At 37.6% G+C, this 5,143-nt stretch overlaps 1 protein-coding gene across 1 annotated transcript in view; it reads left to right on the top strand.

Annotated features, from left to right (window-relative positions):
• LOC100948324 (actin-related protein 3) overlaps window positions 1-5,143 on the top strand; it is a 71,544-nt gene that overhangs the window by 55,330 nt on the left and 11,071 nt on the right. The window lies entirely within an intron of this gene.

Raw genomic sequence — 5,143 nt, 5'->3', positions numbered from 1 at the left:
TAGAGTGAGACTCTGTCTTATAAAATCTATAAATAAGTAAATAAATACTAAAATGACCATTATGCCAAAAACCTTCACTGGACTATCAAAAATGTTTAGTAGCAAAGTAGTTTTTGTCTCTGTAAAATTTTAGCACTGTAAGTGCTGTATTAAATTAATGAAGTTATATGCTTTTATTAATGAAAAATTCTAGTAACTTTTTATCAGAATTTTAACTTTATTAATAGAATTACTAATATTAAATACCTAACTTCGCCTCTTCATCATTAAGAGTTTTTGTTGTTGTTGTTGTTGTTTTTAAGACAAATTCTCACTTTGTTGAGCAGGCTAGAGTGCTGTGGCATCAGCCTAGTTCATAGCAACCTCAAACTCCTGGCTTCAGGGGATCCTCCAGCTTCGGCCTCCTCAGTAGCTGTGACTAAAAGTGCCTACCACAATGCCTGGTTATTTTTTGGTTGTTGTTGTTGTTTGGCAGGCCCGGGCTGGATTCAACCCTCCAGCTCCGGTGTATGTGGCTGGCACCCTACCCTCTAGCTACAGGTGCTGAGCCAAAGAGATGGTATTTAAATAGGTGTAGTCTTTTAATGCTGTAGTCCCCAGCCTCTGGGGTATGGACAGCAGAAGGTGAGTGGCAGGTGAGCATGTAAAACTTAAATCTATTTTTACAGCTGCTCCCCATCTCTTTCATCACTTCTGAGCAAGGCTACCTCCTGTCATATCACTGGTGGCATCTTTGGAGTGCGAACCCTACTATAAACTGTGCATAGGAGGGATATAGGTTGTATTTTCCTTATAAAAATGTAATAATAAAATAATGTAATGTAATGTAACAGTGTGGTAATAAAGTGCACAATACATGTTCAAGTCTTCCTGAAATCATCCCCTCCCCTCTACCTGACGGTGGGGAAATTGTTTTCCATCAGGGACCTTTGCTTTAAGGAATACATGTGTCTAGTGAGGACATATGAACAGAGAGTACCGACGTCTGCTTGAAAGAACCAGGGAAACATCTCGGAGGAGATTGTAATTAAACTTTTAACGATAAAAGGGTATTGATCAGTCAAGTATGTTGAGGAAGTATGTTTCTGGCAGAGGTCTTAGACGTGAGCGGGCTAGATAATAAAAGTATAAAGAACAGAGTAGGTATTCATGGACTAGGTCTTAGGGACCTAATACAAGGGCTGTTTACTGGATTCTGTAGTTAGGAAGAAATTTTCAACTTTTTTTTTTTTTTTTTTTTTTTTTGAGACAGCTTCTCACTTTGTTGAGCAGGCTAGAGTGCTGTGGCATTAGTGACACAGGTTCATGTACAGTATTAGAAAGGTTACTCTGACAGCACTGGGTTGGATGGATTGGAAGAAAGTTGTGAATAGTGTTGGAAACAGATGGGTTTATTATGGCGGTTTTTCATATGAAAGATGAGTAATGGCTGTTCTATAGGAAAATGAGAATGAGAAAGGCAGTAAGAGAGAAAGAGTCATCATGACTTAGTAATTGCTTAGATGTGAGGGGAATATAAAAATGAAGAATCTCTGGTAGTTCCCAGGTTTGTAACTTTAACAACTAGGTGTGCTAGTTTCCACGGAAAGTAGGAATACTGAAGGGGAGGAGTGGTAAGTTAGAAACAGATGAGTTTATTATATGCATCTTTAAAAAGGTTCAAAACCACTTGGGTTTGAACTGGGGTGGGTATCCTGGAGTGAAGTAGACGTGAAGTCATCTCTGTTGCTGGGGCAGGGGAAGAAGCGCTTAGCCTGGGGGAGACTCTGGAGTGGAAAGAAGGTAAAGAATAGGGCCCTAGTGAACACGAACACTTTATGGTCAGGTAGAGTAAGAGGGACCTGTGAAGAATACTGAAGATTACAGAGAGGCAGAAGCCAAGTCCAAGTCATGGTCATAAAATTGCGAGAAATGAATGTTTGAAGGAAGGAGATTAAAAAGTGCCAGTTGCTGCAGTGAAGTAACATTAGAGACACCTGAGAAATGCTTGTGGGTTTTTCAATATCCAGGTTATTGGTGATCCTCGGGGAGCAATTGCAGTGGAATGGTGTGTTAGAGGCAGATTGTTTATCAGTGAGAGGTGATAGGCAGAGGTTAGTATTACAGCATAGAAGAGAGAATAAATCTAGAAGGCCACATTACTTAGCAATAGTGAGGGAGGGAGGGATGCAGTCAGGGATTGGAGATCATGATAAGTTGGCATATATATAGTAGACCAGCTCCTTAAGTTGACCTCATTTTCCCTGACTGGATGTGCGCCACATGTAACTATGTTATCAGTACAATAAGCCTAGTTCCTTTTGGGGACCACCTCTGCATGTTGACCGGTTTGTTACAATTCCTCAGTGGTCAACTTACAGAGGTTCTACTGTAATTATAAATTGGTTGCAGAAATTGTGGTCACACAAGTAGTATACTGGAGTTTTAAGGTTATAGATGGCACATTGTCTTTGCAAAAAAAAAAAATTTTATTTTTTTGAGACAGAATCTCACTCTTTTCTCCTGGCTTGAGTGCTAAGGCATCATGGCTTTAGTTAGTGGCCTTTTTGCCTCAGTCTCCCAAATAGCTGGGACTATAGGTGCCTACCACAAGGCCTGGCTAATTTTTCTGTTATTAGTAGAGATGGGATCTTTCTTTGGCTCAGGCTGGTCTTCAGCTCCTGATCTCAAGTAGTTGGCCTGTCTCAGCCTCCCAGAGTGCTAGGATTACAGGTGTGAGGCACTGCATCTAGCCCTGTCTTTACCATTTTTTAAAAAATAAAAATGAAAGTGTAGACACACATAATTTTAAAGGTCAGATAACACTGACAAGCTTGAAATAAAATTGGTAGCTCCTCTTTACCCTCTGTTGTCTTTGTGTTTTCAGAGGAACCAGTAGCTCTTACTTGACCATTGCTCTTGGTTGGCATTCATTTTCAGGTTTGTAAGGACTGTAATGCTATTGCTGTTTTTGGGTGTCAGTGTCAATAATTTATCTGCTGGTCTTCTTTTAATTTTTTTCTAGACTCTCTTTTCTCCCAGCCTGCCTAACTATAGTAGATTATAGTTAGTTAGTAGATAAATTAATGGTATTATAATATTTATATATACCTGTGACTATTTACTTTTGAGGCAAGTAGTATAATGAATAATTTCTTTTTCTCTTTAAATTTAGCTTTTCCTGAACTTTTGCCTAGTGTCTTCATTTGCTTTATTTCCTGTTCATTCTTTGATTTACTCATTGAGGTTGGAATTAACTGCCTGGTTACACAAAGTCTAGAAATGAATCTGGCAGGGTTGTCTCATTCTCTTTAAATATTTATGTTTTTTTTTTTTTTTTTTAAAGCCATGTTTCACCTTTACTTATGTGGTTTCTTACTTATACCTTCCAATTCCTGGGACTTTGGAATGCTGTCCAGGGTGACGAGATTGACTTCTTACCAATATATTCCTCTAGTAGAACTTTGGATGTAAAATTCCCTTTTCTCTCTCCAAGTGAGAATGAAAGATTGTATTTATTATTTCCTTTTCTCTTGGTTTTTTCTTGGACATACACCTTTGTCTTTAGTGGAGCTTCAAGAGGGTGGAGAAAGAACCACATGCAGCTGGAAGTTAGGACAAATTTTCATATGGGGTCATGTTTATGTAAGTAGAGGAATAGAAGTGGATTGAAAGTCACTTGAGTTAAAGAACATAAATTAGTTTGAAATTAGAATGTTGGTGAAAGATACTAAGACCTCCAAGTTGAGGACAGGAGTTAGAATATTATGGAAGATCCTGAGTCCGAAGTCCTAAATGAATGGGATCATGACAGCAAGATAGATAATAGCATGGAAGACAGTAGATATTTGGGTTTTAAAGGAGAAAGCATTTGAGTAAAATATTTTTGATAAATGAGCTAAGCTAATGCATTGGCTGTCTTAAAAACTTTGAGCCATTAGATATGTAAATAAAATGTGTTTTTGGTTGTGTCATATTGCTTAGGAAAAGAATAGATGGCTGAACGAAAATTTATCTTGATAATATTTCATGTATCATTTTTCCATTTGTTGTTTGATATACTGATTTTTTAAATTAATTTTTTTAACTTTAGAACATCTTTTACTCTTTATATAGCTTTATGTTCATTGCAAGTTACTTCCTGTTTTGTTTTTCTCTTTTTTTAAAAAAGTGGTTTAAAAAATCACTTATATAGGCTGGGTGTGGTGGCCCACGCCTGTAGTTCTAGCATCGTGAGAGGCTGAGGTAAGTGGATTGCCTGAGTTCATAGGTTCGAGACCAGCATGAATTGGAGTGAGCCATAGTGAGACCCCCCATCTCTACCCAAAAAAAAAATTGGGCATTGTGACGGGTGCTTGTAGTCCCAGCTACTTGGGAGGCAAAGGGCAAGAGAATTGCTGAAAGAAGAAAAGAAAAAAAAACCCACAAAACTTGAAATTGAAAGCAAAATTAAAAAAAAAATCACTTATTTATGCACACATTGTTTAAAAGTCTTGTTCTACAAATTCTGACACAAATTAGGAATGTCCTGCATGTTTCCTCCTCTTTTCTGTTCTTAGAGGTAACTACTTGAAACTTTTTAGTTGATTCTTTGGTTGATTGCCTCCATAGCTGTGAATTATTTGGTTACAGTGCCATTTCAAATTTAAGAGGAGGATTGCCTTTTTTGTCTTTCTTCTGTCTCCACCACAGATCGTACCATTCCTTTTCATCCCAATAGTTAACATTTATAATTTCAGGTAGGTTGAAATTCAGTGCTTTATTTTTGTGACCCCAAATTTTGTTGAGATCTGAGCCATATAGTCAACCAGAAAACCTTTCCCTATCCTGTAATTTTGTTTTCTGTGGGCTCATTAGTACATTGTTTGCTTTGTTTTAAAATAGTTATCATTAATTCACCTCCAGATTTGCTCCACTAGTTAAATAAATCACTTCTCAGGAAATTCAGATGCATGAAGTTTTTCATGCATTTAATTTTATGGAGCATCTAACATGTCCTAGTCTGAACCTGCTTCCTCTGCACCTTGTGCAGAGTTGATACCTTCCTTCTTTGTCATTCTGGGGATTCCCTTTGCTTCTTCTCTTGTGTTGGATCCCTTTTTCTGGTATCCAGTGTCTTTTTTATTCTTACTGTTCACTTCTTTATTTTGGTAGAGATAATCTA

Source organism: Otolemur garnettii, unplaced genomic scaffold (assembly GCF_000181295.1).
Source record: "Otolemur garnettii isolate 467f Iridium unplaced genomic scaffold, OtoGar3 scaffold00080, whole genome shotgun sequence".
Taxonomy (NCBI): domain Eukaryota; kingdom Metazoa; phylum Chordata; class Mammalia; order Primates; family Galagidae; genus Otolemur; species Otolemur garnettii.
The sequence above is the reverse complement of the archived record's forward strand: the minus strand, read 5'-3'. Positions and strand labels throughout refer to the sequence as shown.